The sequence below is a fragment of the Gossypium arboreum genome, chromosome 6, assembly GCF_025698485.1.
Source record: "Gossypium arboreum isolate Shixiya-1 chromosome 6, ASM2569848v2, whole genome shotgun sequence".
Lineage (NCBI taxonomy): Eukaryota > Viridiplantae > Streptophyta > Magnoliopsida > Malvales > Malvaceae > Gossypium > Gossypium arboreum.
Window position 1 is genome coordinate 89,614,123 of NC_069075.1, and position 19,967 is coordinate 89,634,089.

General features: G+C 38.2%; 1 non-coding gene across 1 annotated transcript; it reads right to left on the reverse strand.

Annotated features, from left to right (window-relative positions):
- Positions 1–18,592: 18,592 nt before the first annotated feature.
- On the reverse strand, positions 18,593–18,699 carry LOC128294787 (small nucleolar RNA R71). The gene has a single exon (XR_008285094.1). It is a non-coding gene; the product is annotated as a small nucleolar RNA R71 (small nucleolar RNA).
- Positions 18,700–19,967: the final 1,268 nt, after the last annotated feature.

Sequence of the window (19,967 nt, forward strand, 5' to 3'; positions counted from 1 at the left end):
GACATATAAAAAAAATAACCAAGTCCTCTATACATGCCATAATTCAAAATATGAATTTCAAAATACCAAAAGAATGATGATAGTGTGGATGGATCTCAGACGATCTCTGTACCCCGAGCTAGCTTGGTGACACCATAAAACAAGGTAAAAGAGAGGGGAGTAAGCATATAGCTTAGTAAGTAGGTATGTAAATAATAAAATAATTATTATAATGCTTTTATAAATCCTCAAATTATGTTTTCAAAATAATACAATCATAACTACACATAGATCCACTATTTACTAAAGTTCAAAACAAGTTGTCTATTCGAGTCATAGTCACTAAATTATTTATATCTGGAGATATAGAACTCCAACTTAAGATCTGCTAATATTTCTAGAAACTAGACTCACATATATTCTTACCATAAAAATTTTCAGAATTTTTGGTTTAGCGAATAAGTACAGTTTATTCTTTAAAGTCACCCTTGTTTCGATGTCTGATAGTTCCGACCCCTCTTCACTAAAAATTAATTATCTCCTCATATGGGATTTGTATAATGTTCTCGTTTGTTTATTTTGAAAATAGACTCATTAAGGATTTTAAGCATAGAATTTATAACCCATAATTATTTTTGTACAATTTTTATTGATTCTCCTAAATCAGAATAGGGGATTCCGAAATCATTCTGACTCTATCTCACAAAAATTCAAATATCTCATAATATGAAATTCTTTTGCTTACACTGTTTCCTTTATATAAAAAAAGACTCAATAAGATTTACTTTCATATCTTATTTAACCTCTAATTTGATTTCCACTATTTTTTGTTATTTTTCAAAGTCACACAACTGCTGCTGTCCAAAATTGTTTTATTACTAAATTTCACTCTTTCATGTTCTCTTTGTAGTAACTTTCATTGTAACACTTACTTCATATCAATCTTACCAAAGTTGTATCACATATCAAGCACATTTCTCATAATTTTACACACACGTACCTTCACTTATAAATCACATAGTCATATTCAATTACACCTAGTCATTTCCCATTGAACACATCGGAATAATAACAGATACCCGGTGGCCTACACATAGTACCACACTTGTGAACAAAGCTATCTTTCTTCACAAAGTGGCCTTCACATAGTACCACACTTGTGACCAAGCTATCTCTTCTCAAAGTGGCCTTCATATAGTACCACACTTGAGTCACTAGTGACATGTCACTTGTATCCTATTCTATTCCTAATGTTCAACCGGGAAATTTCTCACTTTTCGATACTTATCAATTTCATTCAATATTCAGCCACATTTCATAAAACATAATAAAATGTGATAACATAAGTAAAAATGATGCATTATTTACATACAAACTTACGTCGATACCAAAAATGGTGAAAAAGACCTAACCGTCAAATACGTGTTTTTCCCCCGTTCTAGGTCCAAACCTCATTTTCCTTGATCTAAAATATCAAATTTAGCTTATTTATTAGTCACATTATTCATTATAACCCAAAAATCATTTTCTGACAAAATTACATTTTTGCCCCTAAACTTTGTCATATTTGCATTGTAACACCCCGTACCCGAGTCCGTTACCGGAGTCGAACACAAGGTGCACACAGACTTAATTATTTTCACAGTCCATTTAAAAAATTTCCAGACAAGCTGGTTACTGCATCACTGTCGCCTTAAAAATCATATCTTGAGTTTCAAAGCTCAAAAATCAGTTTCGTAATTTTTCCCTGAAACTAGACTCATATTTCCATCTACATATTTTTTTCTAGAATTTTTGGTCAGGCCAATTAGTAAATTTTATTAGTTAAAGTCTCCCCTGTTACAGGGATCGACTACACTGACCTTTGCGCATTAAAACTTGGATATCTTCCTTTACAGGGCTTCAATACTGATGCCGTTTGTTTCTATAGAAACTAGACTCAAAGAGAAATCTATACATATATGGAATGACTCCTAATTATCTCTGGTTAATTTATAATGAATTTCCAAAGTCGGAACAGGGATTCCAGAAACCGTTCTGGCCCTGTTCCACGAAAACCTAAATATCTCTTAACATATAACTCATATAACCATTTCGTTTCTTCCATATGAAAGTAGATTCATCAAGGTTCATTTATATAATTTATTCACTATTTAATTCCATCCCTACTATTTTTAGTGATTTTTCATATCCACATCACTGCTGCTATCAGCATCTACCTTTGAGGTAGACTTTACCTATTTCATAATTTCCATGATTCAATTAGCCCTTTTTGCATACATGGCACAAAGTATGATCATGATTAACCATTCCAATGGCTAATCGTTTCCAAACATTTCCATACCTCTTAATGATCAACATGGCTAATCGTTTCCAAACATTTCCATACCTCTTAATGATCAACATACAAAACGATTATGGTACTATGCTAAAATGTATATAAGCCATTTTCGCATGGCTATCCAAATTTACACAAAATCCATGGGTACATGACCAACAACAAAAAGGGTAGTCCTATACATGCCATTTCAAAGTTCAACCAAAATTGTACCAAAAGGGGGGGGGCTTTGATAGTGTGGGAGACTTCGACTTCCAAAAATCCAAAGTCCGATAGCTGACGAGCCAAAATCTATAAAACAGAGAACAAAGAAACGGAGTAAGCAATTTATGCTTAGTAAGTTTTGAGCAAGGGATTCCAGCACAACAAAAGCATAGCATTCATATAGCTAAACGGATAATTTCATATGCACACATTCTCAATATCATACTTACTTCACATTACCAACCCTTATGTTCATACACAAAAGATCAACTTAGCCAAAGGCCGGTAGCTCGTTTATCAACTGAGCGAATACTTATTTGTAAGGGCTCAACTAATTCAAAGCACATACGAACATACCTCATTGCTGGAATTTTTGCAAGCGTATTAACTGAAATTTTTACAGCAAGATTGCTCATTCCCGAATCACGTACCTTCGGAATTTAACCGGATATAGCGACTCGCTCGATTGTCTTCGAGACATAGCCCGGTTATAGTAATTCGCACAATTGCCTTCGGGAATTAGCCCGGATTTAGTAACTCGCACAAATGCCTTCGGGACTTAACCCGATTTTGGTAACTCGCACAAATGCCTTCGGGAATTGACCCGGATTTAGTCACTTAGCACAAAAGCCTTCGGGACTTAGCCCGGATACCATTCGAATAACCAAGCACATATATCAACAAATCATAACACATCCTTATTACATTCTCATTACCAAAGCTCAAACACAAGACACTTATCATATTTACAATTTCGACTCAATAGCCACATACAAGGGCATGATTTTGATTTGTTTATTACATAATCTAATTAGATCATAATCTAAGTTCCATTACTCGAAAACTTACCTCGGATGTTGTCAAACGATTTCGATGGCTATTCGACCACTTTTTCCTTCCCTTTATCAGATTTAGATCCCCTTTGCTCTTGAGCTTAATTAAATAAATAAATCGATGTAATCATTTGAGCATCGAAAAGAGGAACACAAGGCACTTAGCCCACATTTATACATTAGACATTAAAGTCACATACATGTGAAATCATGCATCAACTCAAGATATTAACCCACACTCCCTTTTTAGCCGATTGTCCTAACCAAGATAAAGGCATCAATATGCTTGCCTCTAACCGAATGCATGCACACCAATCCATCTCATGTGGCGAATATGCATGTTGATGTTGAGGCCAATTACATATTTAATACCGGACATAAATGGCATACATTTTACTAACTAATGCATTACATATTGTAGCTCAATACGCATCTATCATTTACTTCATAACCAAACATCATCATAAGTAAATATATACCTTGAGATCGTATATATGTCATACCAATACATCATGTGCAAACATATATACATATAGGTGCAAGGGCGAATCTCAAGTTGATTATAACTAAACATGAACATAACTCCAAAACACAAATCTTACCTACCATGCAATAAGCATAAATCATACTTATGGGTATACCATGGCCGAATACATCACAACACCATACCATTTCAATTTTGGTCATGGTTAAACAAAGAACTTAATGTCTCACTCAAAAAATGCTGAAAAGAAAATCCAAGAGTCCTCAATCCACCATCACATGTATCATTATCAAGCTTCATATTTAGCATGCAATGGCATTAACACAAAATCCACCTTGGCGAATATCATCCCCATGACATAGCAAAGATTTGAACCATGGGCTAATTAGAACTCAAGCTAGCAACTAAAATCATGCATGAATCTCATGGCACAACCTCAAACATACCTTAATCTAGACACAAGTATGGCCAAACCTCCTCCTAATCCTCTTCCAAACCAAGCATGAAGCAAGAACTCCTTCCTTCTTCCTTAGAATTTTCGGCTCAAAGAAATGAAAAAGGATGAACAACAATTTTTTTTTCTTTTTTTTCTTCTACTCACGGCAAAATGGGGGGTAACACTCACACATCCTTTCTTTTTTTTTTCTTTTCCATTTCTTTATTACCCATACTCATTAATTTATTTTTTCCTCCCATGATGCACCAACATAACATGTCTATGACATGTTTTGCCCATAATCCCTTGTCATGGTCGGCCACTACCAATTAGGGGGGGAAATTTGACATGCAAGTCCCCCCTTTTGATTACATGCACTATTAGGTCCTTATAGATTAGCCTATCACATTTCAAAAGTGTCACACAAGTCCTACTAACTGAATTCACATGCAATCGACTAAATCGAAGCTTGAAATTTTCACACATTCATAATTACATATTCTAGACAATAAATATTACGTTCAAACATTTCGGTGACTCGGTTTAGCGATCCCAAAACCACTTCCCGACTAGGGTCAATTTTGGGCTGTCACATGCATTTTTACCTCTAGGCTCGTAAAATGAAATTTATTCAATTTATTTGTACTTTAAGCCTATCCGAACCATTTTCATCACTATAACAGCCCAAAATTTCCACTAGAACACACTTTTACTATATATTTTTATAACTTTTACAATTTAGTCCCTTTAAGCATTTTCACCGAAAAGCACTTAGCAAAAGTTGTTTCTCCAACCATAAACATGCATAATCTACCATTAAACATCAAAATGCAAAAATTTTTAATATGGGTCAAACCCTAGACCTTCATCGTAACTCAAATAAATGGTAGAAATATGTAACACCCCGAACCCATGACCGTCGCCGGTGTCGGACACGAGGGGTTAATGGGCCAAATCTTCTCAAGGTACCAACCAATTTGGCATTTCCAGACAGGCTGGAAAACTGCGTCACTGTCGCCATAAAAATCATATCACAAGTGTCAAAACTCGGAAACTGATTCCGTAAATTTTACCTGAATTTAGACTCATATATCTATCCATGGATTTATTTATAGAATTTTTGGTTGGGCCAATTGGTACAGTTTATTAGTTAAAGTCACCAATGTTACAGGAGTCGACTACACTGACCTTCGCGCGTTAAAACTTGAATATCTCTCTGTACAGGGCTTTAATACTGGTCCCGTTTGTTTCTAATGAAACTAGACTCAAAATGGAATCTGCACATATAAGGCATGACTACTAATTCTTTCTGGATAATTTATAGTAAATTTTCAAAGTCATGATAGGGGACCCAGAAACCGTTCTGGCCCTGTCTCACGAGAACTTTAATATCTCTCAATATACTGCTCATATGGTCGTTTCGTTCCATCCATATTAAACTAGATTCATCAAGGTTCAATTTCATAATTTATTCACTATTTAATTCTACTTCTACTATTTTTAATGATTTTTCAATCTCACCTCACTGCTGCTGTCTGCAACAGTTACTGCGAGAGACTATGCCAATTTCATGAATCTTTCCTTGGCCTTAATCATCCATCAAACATGACACAAATTATGGCCACCTTATCAAAATTAAAGTTTCTAAGACTCGTGGCTATAGGTTCTAGCATCCCACTCGACGACCACATAGGCCATTTTCATATGGCTTAAAGTTTACAACCCACAGTTCAACAAAATATAATAGCCTATACATGCCAAATGTTCTTCAACAACGAAGACAATACCAAAATATTTCAGCCGGTGTTATGACTTCAACGACGGTTCCAAGCACGCAACAATACGAGTCCAAGAGACCTAAAATGGGTGACAAGAAAACACCGAGTGAGTTTATAACTCAGTAAGTCATAAGCACTTTACAATTATCCATTAGCTAAATTCATCACAAAGTGAAACAATGAAACAAGGCTAGGTACTTCATCCATATCGGAACTATACCATAATTCCTCGGACCTTTCGGTTCAATCTCATACCAAGCCATACATCCACATTTCATATTTATACGATAAGATATTTGAGGCATTTTCACACACTAACTCATTTTCACCACAATCACACAATTGCAATCATCACATAGATTTAAAGCTTACCAAGCTCAACCCCGAGCATGAACATATTGCCTATTCGTCATGAGCTCAAGGTACTTACCCGATTCGCTGTCCGGATTAACTCGATAATGTCGCACACTCAGTGCCAATTGTAATACAAGAGCATATAGTGAATCCGCACACTTAGTGCTATATATTTTCAGCTCGCATACGCTTAGTGCTATAGAATCAAACTCGCACACTTAGTGCTGTACAATTTTAAACCCGCACACTTAGTGCCAATCTTGTCACCGTGTCCATTTATACCCGCACACTTAGTGCCATGACCAATACCTTATGCATTTTGCTGCCTTTATACATTCAACAATGGCATCATTCCATACACATACATTATCATTTACACATCAATTCATTAAACACAATTGCATATATATTATGATCATTTAAATCAATACCAAATATATGCTTAATGACTTACCTCGGATGTTGTCGCATCGTTTTCAATGGCTATTCAATTACTTTGTCTTTCCCTTGTCCAACTTTGATCCTTTGAGTTCTTGAGCTAGTTCACACAAATTTAACTTATTAAAACCTCATTATGCTAGCTTATGGCCGAATATGACAAGGAGTTTAAATGGTCATATGGCCACCCTTTTGCTTGGATTCACATTGGTCATGCACATTTTATATTACATCAAGCAATTCAATACAATTCATTCAAGCATCAAGGAAAAGCTAAGGCCCTCAATAGGCTACCTAAGGCCGAATATACACATCAACATATGTATTCGTTCATGTGGCGAACATACACATTCATGTTAAGGCCGATTTCCACACTTGATACATTCAACAAGTAAGGTCGCTTGTATCGACTTAACACCAATTTGATTCAAGTTCACAACTAGGCTAGTATGCATATATACACTAGTAAATCAAACACTAACATTTGTACTTCACCTTACTAGCACTTCTCATTCAAATGACATGAACAACGAACATAGTTTCCTTTTATTTCCTACCATGGCCAAATGCCATACAACACCATACCATGCATCATTACAAGCTTTACCTTTAGCATGCAAATAACATCCACAAATCCACCTTAGTTGAACCTTAACTCATCTTCATGCCTCACCACCACAACATCAAACATCAAACATCAATGATACCAAGAAGACAACACCCATGGCCGAATATCATCCCCATTTCATGGTAAAGGTTTAGACCATGGGTTAGGTGGAACTCAAACTATCAACTAAAAACATGCATAAATAACATCAACATACCTTAGTCTAGCAAACTCCCATGGCTGATTTTCTCAAGCTTCCCCCCCTTTCTTCTTAGTACATTCGGCCAAGCAAGGAGAAAATGAGAGAATGAACACTTTTTTTTTCTTTCTTTCTTTGTTTTTGTTTCTCTCATGTACGGCAAGGGGGGGAAAGCATCCACACTCTTTTTTTTTTTTGTTATCATCATTTTCTTTTTTCCATTTCTTTAATGCTAACTTTCTTAATTTATTGTTTCCTACATGCATCACTAGTCTAACATGTTGGAGACATGTTTCCACCCATAGTATGGCCGGCCATCATGCTTCATTTTGGCTAATTTGACATGCAAGGACAACACTTTCCCACATGTATTAATAGGCCACCTTACATTTTCCTAGCACATTTCTAAATTTTCTCACATAAGTCCTATTTGATAAAAATTCACTTACAATTAACAAAATCCAAACATGAAATTTTCACACATGCATATATACATATAATGAGCATCAATTATGATGGTTAATTATTATTATGACTTGGTTTAGTGGTCCCAAACCACTTTCCGACTAGGGTCAATTTAGGGATGTCACAACTCTCCCCACTTAAGAAATTTTCGTCCCAAAATCTTACCGTAAATAGGCTCGGTATCGCTCTTTCATAGAGTCCTCAAGTTCCCAAGTGGCTTCTTCCATTCCGTGTTTATGCCACAACACCTTCACTAACGGGATTTTCCTATTGCGCAACTCTTTTACTTCACGCCTCATAATGCGAACCGGTTCCTCTTCATAGCTCAAATTAGGCTGAATCTCAATCTCGATGGAGCAATTACGCGATGGATCGACCTATATCGTCAAGCATCGAGACATGAAAACGCTAGAATCCTTTCGAGCTCGGGGCAAAATTAATCGATATGCGATCGCCCAACTCGTTCGGATACTTCATATGGCCCGATGAACCTCGGACTCAATTTGCCCTTACGACCAAATCTAAGCACCTTCTTCCAAGGTGAAACTTTGAGAAAGACCTTGTCTCCAACCCGATATTCAATATCTTTTCTTTTCAAATCCGCATACGACTTTTGGCGATCCGGCGACTTTCAAACTTTCACGAATTACTCGAACCTTTTGCTCGGCATCCTTAACCAAATCAACCTCAAGAATTTACCTTCACTAAGTTCAGTCCGAATAATGGGGTACGGCATTTACGACCGTATAAAGCCTCGTAAGGCGCCATCTTAATACTTGATTGAAAGCTATTGTTGTGGCGAATTCAATCAAAGGCGATACCGCTTCCATGAACCGCTAAACTCAAGGATACAACATCTCAACATATCCTCGAGTATTTGAATTATCCGTTTGGATTGACCATCGGTTTGGGGGTAAAAGGCGGTGCTGAAATGCAACTTGGTACCCAAAGCTTCTTGCAACTTCTTCCAAAATCGCGAGGTAAATCTCAGATCTCTATCCGACACGATGGAAATAGGCACCCCGTGTAATCTCACAATCTGAGAAACGTACAATTCGGCTAGTTTGTCCATTGAAAAATCCGTACGTACGGGGATAAAGTGAGCCAACTTAGTCAGTCTATCGACAACGACCCAAATCGCATCCTTCTTACTCACTGACAATGGCAGTCCGGATACAAAGTCCATTGTGACTCGATCCCATTTCCACTCGGGTATCGTGATCGGCTGAAGTAATCCTGAAGGCACTTGATGTTCCGCTTTCACTTGTTGACATATTAAACATCTCGAAACAAAATCAGAGATGTCTCGTTTCATACCATGCCACCAAAACCGACGTTTCAAATCGTTGTACATCTTCGTACTCCCCGGGTGGATTGCCATTCGGCTACAATGGGCTTCGTTCAAAATTATTGGAATAAGTTCCGAATTCTTTGGAACACACAGACGACTTCTGAACCTCAAACAATCGTCATCATTGATTTGAAATTCTGAGTCCTTGTTCGGAACACACTCATCCCGTTTTGCAACCAACTCATCGTCGACTTTCTGAGCTTCACGAATTTGACGTATCAATAATGGTTTGGCTTTCAATTCAGCTACTAACACATTGTTGGGTAGGATAGACAAGTGTACATTCATCGCTCGCAATGCAAACAGTGATTTCCGGCTTAAGGCATCCGCAACCACATTAGCCCTTCCCGGGTGATAATCAATGACGAGCTCATAATCTTTTAACAACTCGAGCCATCGCCTTTGTCGCAGATTTAAGTCTCTTTGGGTCATCAAATATTTGAGACTTTTGTGATCCGAATACACATGGCACTTCTCACCAAATAAGTAATGTCGCCATATCTTTAAGGCGAATACGATTGCAGCCAATTCGAGATCATGGGTCGGATAATTTTTCTCATGTGGCTTTAATTTTCTCGACGATAGGCCACAACTCGCCTTTCTTGCATCAATACGCAACCCAACCCAAGTAGGGATGCGTCACTATAAATGACAAACTCTTTGCCCGATTCGGGTTGCACTAGAATTGGGGCTTCAGTCAAATAAGCTTTCAGTTGATCGAAACTTTTCTGACATTTCTCCGTCCATTCGAACTTAACATCCTTTTGGAGTAGCTTCGTCATTGGCGTGGCTATCGTCGAGAAACCTTTACAAATCATCGGTAATAACCGCAAGCTCCAAAAGCTCCTAACTTCGGTAACATTCCTTGGTGGTTTCCAATCGACTATGGCTGAATTTTGTTCGGGTCCACCTCGACACCGATCACGGACACCACGTGCCCCAAAAGCTAACCTCTTTCAACCAAAATTCACATTTATTGAACTTTGCGTATAATCGCTTATCTCGTAAGATTTGCAACACTAGCCTCGGTGTTCAAGATGTTCGGTTTCATCTCTCGAATAGACCAAAATGTCATCGATAAATACAACTACGAACCGATCCAAGTATGGCCTGAAAATTCTATTCATTAAATCCATAAACACCGCAGGGCATTAGTGAGCCCAAACGGCATCACCAAGAATTCGTAGTGACCGTACCTCGTTCTAAAAGCGGTTTTGGGTATGTCCGATTCTCGGACCCTCAACCGATAGTACCCGACCTCAAATCTATCTTTGAAAACACCGAGGCTCCTTTAATTGATCAAACAAATCGTCAATTCGTGGCAATGGATATTTATTCTTTATCGTCACTTTATTGAGTTGACGATAGTCGATGCACAACCTCATGGTTCCGTCCTTCTTCTTCACAAACAATACAAAGCGCCCCATGGAGAAAAACTCGGTCGAGCGAAACCTCTATCCGTCAATTCTTGCAATTGAACCTTCAATTCCTTTAATTCCGTTAATGCCATACGATACGGGGCTATTGAAATCGGCGTAGTACCGGTACAACCGATGTCGAATTCCACTTCTCGAACCAATGGCAATCCGGTAACTCCTCGGAAAAACATCTGAATACTCACAAACCACTGGTACCGATTCGAGTTTCCTTTCCGTCTCTTTACTTCCAAACACATACGCAAGGTATGTTTCACACCCTTTTCACATACCTCCGAGCGGTCATAGAAGATATTATCGCTGGCGCTCCTTTAAATCAAGAGACTCAACTCGGACTACCTCATTATTTGCACTCCTCAAATCAATGGTTTTCCTTTTGCGATCCACCATTGCATCATGTACGGTCACCAATCCATACCAAGAATAACATCAATTCATGAAATGGTAGAAGCATCGATCGGCGGAAAACAGATTCTCGAATTATTAGGGGCATCTCTTGCACACTTTATCAACGAGCACGTATTGACCCAAAGGGTTTGACACTGAATTACGAACTCAAGAGACTCAACAGTAGAGTCTTCTGGATGCTAAGGTTTCACATACATATGAGTGAGTAGAGCCGGGTCAATCAATGCAATCACAATAGTATCAAAGAGAGTAAAAGTACCAAAGGATAACGTCAGGGGAGGATGCCTCCTCTCGTGCGCGGATGGCATATGCTCTAGCAGGAGCACGGGTCTCGGATCGGACAACCGTATTAGAGGCTCCTCTTTGATTACCACCCCTACCTCCAGAGATTCTCGGGGGCCTACCTCCAGCCGTCGTTCCACTAGGTCTTGCACCTTGCGTCTTATTCCTCTCATCTAGCTCCGTGCAATCTCTAATGAAGTGGTCCTTCGAACCGCATCCATAACAGGCCCTATTAATAGACTTACCCCAACATTCACCTAGGTGTCGTCTTCCACATTGGGGGCATTCAGGTCTCTCTTGACGATTATTGCCCACACTAGCTACTGAAGTAGCTCGGGAGTCCGTCAATGGTCGGGCTCTAATGGAAATTCCCGCAGTCGTCCTCGACTTACTGGTGTCCTCCCTGAACCTCTTTACAGCCGAGAACGGAGCTTTACTCGTCGATCTTTTACGGTAATCTCTTGCTTCAAATTTAGCCTTCTTCTTCTCCTTCCCAAGTTCTTCCGCTTTGCGTGCTCGCTCGACTAGTGTCACGAACTCCTTTATCTCCAAAATTCCCACTAGTAACTTTAACTCTTCATTCAATCCTTCTTCAAATCTTTTGCACATCGCAACCTCATCAGCCACACACTCCCGAGCATACCGACTAAGTCTTACGAACTCATGTTCAGATTCGAGATCTGATCATCCGCCTTGCTTGAGTTCCAAGAATTCCTTACGCTTCGATCGATGAACTGTTGACTAATGTATTTCTTTCAAATTGGATTGAAAGAAATCCCAAGTAACTCATTCATTTGGGACTATGGAAATTAAAGTCCTCCACCAATAGTAAGTCGAGTCTCGCAACAAGGATATAGCACACTTAAGACATTCATCGGTGTGTGCATGACAGTTCATCTAACACTCTAATGGTGTTATCGAGCGAACTCGGCCTTTTCGGCATCATCAAGAACTATGGCCTTGAACTCCTCGCCCCACGCTTCCTAATCAAGTCCACGGTGGTTTACTCAGCCTCACAGGATCGAGAATCGGAGGCATTGCGGGCTCTTGGGGTGGAGTATTTAAATTCGGGAATGGTTGGACAGCCGGGTTGGTTCGGGCATATTGCGCGACCCACTCATTCATCATGGTGAAGAAGGCTTGTTTCGCCCTTCATTTTGATTATTCGCGGATGATCGAGGCTCAACGGGCGGTGTCCTTGCGCAGAGCAGCCGCTACACTTTCAACGTCATCCGCCAAGGGTCTCTCTACCCCGGTTCCATTGCTAATCAAAACAAAAATTTCAACCGTCAGAAGTCATCACATTATTAAGCACTAACAATTTCGCATGTATAGCTAGACTCACACGCGCTATGGTAGTCCTAAAACCGACTAAACCATAGCTCTGATACCAATAAAATGTAACACCCCGAACCCATGACCGTCGCCGGTGTCGGACACGAGGGGTTAATGGGCCAAATCTTCTCAAGGTACCAACCAATTTGGCATTTCCAGACAGGCTGGAAAACTGCGTCACTGTCGCCATAAAAATCATATCACGAGTTTCAAAACTCGGAAACTGATTCCGTAAGTTTTTCCTGAATTTAGACTCATATATCTATCCATGGATTTATTTCTAGAATTTTTGGTTGGGCCAATTGGTACAGTTTATTAGTTAAAGTCACCAATGTTACAGGAGTCGACTACACTGACCTTCGCGCGTTAAAACTTGAATATCTCTCTGTACAGGGCTTTAATACTGGTTCCGTTTGTTTCTAATGAAACTAGACTCAAAATGGAATCTGCACATATAAGGCATGACTTCTAATTCTTTCTGGATAATTTATAGTAAATTTTCAAAGTCACGACAGGGGACCCAGAAACCGTTCTGGCCCTGTCTCACGAGAACTTTAATATCTCTCAATATACTGCTCATATGGTCGTTTCGTTCCATCCATATTAAACTAGATTCATCAAGGTTCAATTGCATAATTTATTCACTATTTAATTCTACTTCTACTATTTTTAGTGATTTTTCAATCTCACCTCACTGCTGCTGTCCGCAACAGTTACTGCAGTAGACTATGCCAATTTCATGAATCTTTCCTTGGCCTTAATCATCCATCAAACATGACACAAATTATGGCCACCTTATCAAAATTAAAGTTTCTAAGACTCGTGGCTATAGGTTCTAGCATCCCACTCGACGACCACATAGGCCATTTTCACATGGCTTAAAGTTTACAACCCACAGTTCAACAAAATATAATAGCCTATACATGCCAAATGTTCTTCAACAACGAAGACAATACCAAAATATTTCAGCCGGTGTTATGACTTCAACGACGGTTCCAAGCACGCAACAATACGAGTCCAAGAGACCTAAAATGGGTGACAAGAAAACACCGAGTGAGTTTATAACTCAGTAAGTCATAAGCACTTTACAATTATCCATTAGCTAAATTCATCACAAAGTGAAACAATGAAACAAGGCTAGGTACTTCATCCATATCGAACTATACCATAATTCCTCTGACCTTTCGGTTCAATCTCATACCAAGCCATACATCCACATTTCATATTTATACGATAAGATATTTGAGGCATTTTCACACACTAACTCATTTTCACCACAATCACACAATTGAAATCATCACATAGATTTAAAGCTTACCAAGCTCAACCCCGAGCATGAACATATTGCCTATTCGTCATGAGCTCAAGGTACTTACCCGATTCGCTGTCCGGGATTAACTCGATAATGTCGCACACTCAGTACCAATTGTAATACAAGAGCATATAGTGAATCCGCACACTTAGTGCTATATATTTTCAGCTCGCACACTTAGTGCTATAGAATCAAACTCGCACACTTAGTGCTGTACAATTTTAAACCCGCACACTTAGTGCCAGTCTTGTCACCGTGTCCATTTATACCCGCACACTTAGTGCCGTGACCAATACCTTATGCATTTTGCTGCCTTTATACATTCAACAATGGCATCATTCCATACACATACATTATCATTTACACATCAATTCATTAAACACAATTGCATATATATTATAATCATTTAAATCAATACCAAATATATGCTTAATGACTTACCTCGGATGTTGTCGCACGTTTTCAATGGCTATTCAATTACTTTGTCTTTCCCCTTGTCCAACTTTGATCCTTTGAGTTCTTGAGCTAGTTCACACAAATTTAACTTATTAAAACCTCATTATGCTAGCTTATGGCCGAATATGACAAGGAGTTTAAATGGTCATATGGCCACCCTTTTGCTTGGATTCACATTGGTCATGCACATTTTATATTACATCAAGCAATTCAATACAATTCATTCAAGCATCAAGGAAAAGCTAAGGCCCTCAATAGGCTACCTAAGGCCGAATATACACATCAACATATGTATTCGTTCATGTGGCCGAACATACACATTCATGTTAAGGCCGATTTCCACACTTGATACATTCAATAAGTAAGGTCGCTTGTATCGACTTAACACCAATTTGATTCAAGTTCACAACTAGGCTAGTATGCATATATACACTAGTAAATCAAACACTAACATTTGTACTTCACCTTACTAGCACTTCTCATTCAAATGACATGAACAACGAACATAGTTTCCTTTTATTTCCTACCATGGCCAAATGCCATACAACACCATACCATGCATCATTACAAGCTTTACCTTTAGCATGCAAATAACATCCACAAATCCACCTTAGTTGAACCTTAACTCATCTTCATGCCTCACCACCACAACATCAAACATCAAACATCAATGATACCAAGAAGACAACATCCATGGCGAATATCATCCCCATTTCATGGTAAAGGTTTAGACCATGGGTTAGGTGGAACTCAAACTATCAACTAAAACATGCATAAATCTCATGGATAACATCAACATACCTTAGTCTAGCAAACTCCCATGGCTGATTTTCTCAAGCTTCCCCCTTTCTTCTTAGTACATTCGGTCAAGCAAGGAGAAAATGAGAGAATGAACACTTTTTTTTCTTTCTTTCTTTGTTTTTGTTTCTCTCATGTACTGCAAGGGGGGAAAGCATCCACACTCTTTTTTTTTTTTGTTATCATCATTTTCTTTTTTCCATTTCTTTAATGCTAACTTTCTTAATTTATTGTTTCCTACATGCATCACTAGTCTAACATGTTGGAGACATGTTTCCACCCATAGTATGGCCGACCATCATGCTTCATTTTGGCTAATTTGACATGCAAGGACAACACTTTCCCACATGTATTAATAGGCCACCTTACATTTTCCTAGCACATTTCTAAATTTTCTCACATAAGTCCTATTTGATAAAAATTCACTTACAATTAACAAAATCCAAACATGAAATTTTCACACATGCATATATACATATAATGAGCATCAATTATGATGGTTAATTATTATTATGACTCGGTTTAGTGGTCCCGAAACCACTTTCCGACTAGGGTCAATTTAGTGATGTCACAAAATAGGTAGATCTTGTTACGAGGATTTCAAAAAAGTAAAAATCATTAAAAACGAGGCAAGAACGGACTTACAATCGAGCTTGGAAGCTTGGAAAACCCTAGCCATGGTTTCTTCATGTAAAATTCGGCCAAGGAAGAAGATGGACAAAATTTTTTGCTTTTATTTTGTTTTTAATTCATTTTACTTACTAAATGACCAAAATGCCCCTAACTTAAAAATATTCTATTTCACCTATTTCATGTCTATTTTTGTCCAAAAAATTAACCAATGGTCTAACTACAATTTAAGGACCTCCAATTTAAAATTTCATAACAATTGGACACCCCTAACATGTAGAACTTAACTTTTGCAATTTTTACAATTTAGTCTTTGATAAACGCCAAATTATACATGTTTTTACCCCAAATACTTAGCATATTTATGGATGTTTACTATTAGATTTGTGGATTTTGGTGCTGTTAATCCGGTTATTTCATGTTTTGTACTCCGGATAGCACCAAGGGTCAAAAGGAGCCAAAAACGAGCTAAAAAGGGACAAAATGGACCAAATCGAGATAGACCACACGGCCTAAGCCTTGCCACACGGGTAGCTCACACGCCCGTGCCTTTCGAGGGTGTCGTTTACACGACTCAAACGGCCTGGCCATTGACCTCACACGGCCGTGGCAATTTAACGGATCGAACACGGTCTGGCAACCACGTCACACGGCCGTGGCACACGGGTGTGTCCCTTTATCAAGGAGTTATATTTTACACGGAAAAAGGATACTTAGGGGGCAAGAAAGCCAATCAAAAGCCTATATAAACACCCTAAGTATGACCTAGAAAGAGGGCTCTCTCTCCAAAACTTTTCTAGAACATAGAACCACACGCCGGGAATTACTTGAAGGAAGGCAGATGATCCATCTCAAAAGCCGGAGTTACTCCAAGACTGAAGATCTCTCTCAGAATTCCTTTAGGGGTTTTAGAGTTTTCTTTTTGTTTTGCTATTTTTATACTTTTGAGATGTACTCTTATTTTATTATGAACTAAACCCCTTAGATACCTAGGAGGGATAAAACCTATGATGGATCTTGTTATTATTATCTGAACTGTATGATAAATACTTGATTTGTTCTTAATTATGTGTTCTTAATGCTTGAGTTAATATTCTGGGTATTAATTCATGATTTGATGTGCTTATGCAGAGGAGGAATAGACCCTGCCTAAGAGTAGATTTGGCATAATTAAGTGGAGTTGATCGGGCGCCTAGAAATAAGGTTACGAGATTTTGCCGGATTAGGGTGAAACCTAATATGGGAGTTCATAGATCAAGCTAATGCAACCCTAGAGTGTTAATTAGAGAAAAGTCTCGGTTATTCAATCTAGGGGTTAGACGTTATTAGTCTTGAATAGGGATAATAACATAGGTTAGGGAGCCTCACGGATCAAGTCAAGTGAATAAATTGTCCGGTTTAGAGTCAGATAACAAGTGAAATCTAGGTGGATTCCTCCTTGGGTGTCGTCTTTATCAATTGCTTTTCTTCAAGTCTTTTTCCAAACTTTCTCTTTGCTTTGATTAAATTAGTTAATTAGTTTAAATAATTAGTTAATTAAAACAAACCCCTTTTATTCTTAGGCTAGATAATAAAAAGATAGTTATTACTAGTACTTTTGGTTCCCTTGGGTATGACATCCCGATCTTGCCATTACTATACTATTGTTCGATAGGTGCGCTTGCCTTTTTGTCTTGATAATAGTTAGTCTAGGTCTGAACTTCATTATAAATATTTATTACTTGCTATGAATCACTGCAATCAAGTTTTTGGCGCCGCTGTGGGGGACCTGAAATATTAGGAACACTAAATTTTTATTACTTTAGCCATTTATTTTTCTTGCAATTTAATTTAATTTAATTTTTATTATTATTTATTAATTTACTTTTTCTTTCTCTTGACAGGTTTTTATAGTTTATGACTAGAAGAAACTCGTTAGGACCCTTACTTTTTGACAAAGAAATCGATCGAACAGTTTGTAGAAATCAAAGAGAAATAAGGCGTAGTTTGTGATACACAGAAAACGAACAAGAAGACAATACTCAACCTCCAATCGACGAGATGGCTGAAAACCAAGACAATCAGCTACCTCCTGCAATTGTCGCTAATCAAAATCCTGCTCCACATACTATGTATGACTATGCTAAACCCTCTTTAACAAGAACTGAATCAAGTATAGTTAGACCTGCTATTGCTGCAAATAATTTTGAATTGAAACCTAACACTATTCAGATGATACAGTAGTTTGTTCAGTTTGATGGTTTGCAGGATGAAGATCCCAACACTCTCTTAGCAAATTTCCTGGAATTTTGTGATGCATTCAAAATCAATGGTGTTTCTAATGATGCCATCCATCTTCGATTATTCCCCTTCTCACTGAGAAACAAAGCTAAACAGTGGTTAAACTCGTTACCACGAGGGTCTATCACTACTTGCAAACAAATGACCGAGAAATTTTTACTAAAATATTTTTCGCCGGCGAAAATGGCTAAATTATGTAATGATATCTCTTCTTTTGTGCAGATGGATTTAGAAACACTTTACGATGCATGGGAGAGATACAAAGATTTACTGAGGAGGTGCCCTCACCATGGTTTACCACTTTGGCTGCAAGTACAAACACTCCACAATGGTTTGAATCCCTCGACTCGGCAAATGGTTGACGCAACTGCTGGCAGAACCATCAACAATAAAACACCTGAAGATGCCTACGAATTCATAGAGGAGATGTCACTGAACAACTATCAGTTGCAAGTCATGAGGACTAAGCCAACAAAAACAGCCGGCATTTATAACATTGATTCAGTCACCATGCTCTCTAATCAGGTAGAACTTATCAATAAAATGATTGATAGTTTTCTTGGTTCTACGCAGGTACATCCAGTAATGAGGTGTGAATCAAGCGGAGGAGGTGTGCATACAGAATACCAATCCTTCAATCTACAACTGAAAAAGAACAAGTCAACTATATGGGTAACAATAACTTTCAATCTCAAAATAACCCATACAGTAATACCTATAATGCAGGTTGAAGGAACCACCCAAATTTTTCTTGGGGAGGTCAAGGGAATCAAAAGCCACAAAATTCTCAGGGTTTTCAACAACCACCTTATCAACAAGAGAAGAAGCAGAACCTTGAAGAGATGCTTTCAAAATTCATCTCGGTGTCAGAAACCCATTTTCAAAATACCGAGACAACACTTAAGAATCAACAAGCATTGATCCAAAGACTCGAAACTCAGATAGGCCAGCTATCCAAACTAATCTCCGAGTGACCACAAGGTAGCTTACCAAGTAATACGGAACCTAATCCGAGGGAACACCTCAATGGAATTAGTGCCCAAGATAAGGAAGGATTCATTGCACCTGAGCCAGAATTACAACAAGTCAACGCGATGAACAAAGGACGAGAAGAGGTAAACGATAATGATCCTAAATAGGTAAGTACGAATTATGAATCTCGTGTGCCATATCCTAAAGCGATGATGAAAGATAGAACAGAAGAACAATTCGGTAAGTTTGTCAAACTCTTAAAGAAATTACATATTAACTTACCCTTTATTGAAGTTCTTTTGCAGATGCCCAACTCAGTAAAATTCTTAAAGGAACTTCTGCCTAATAAAAGGAAATTAGACGGTACATCGCATGTGGAACTCAATGCAATCTGCTCAGCTATTCTAAAGAATGAGCTACCTAACAAATTGAAAGATCCAGGGAGTTTTACAATTCCTTGCTTAATTGGTAGTTTATCTATGAATAATGCTTTAGCTAATCTAGGGGCAAGTATAAATGTTATGCCGTATAAAATGTTTAGATGACTAGGTCTCGATAAACCCAAATAGACTAAGATGAGCATACAATTGGC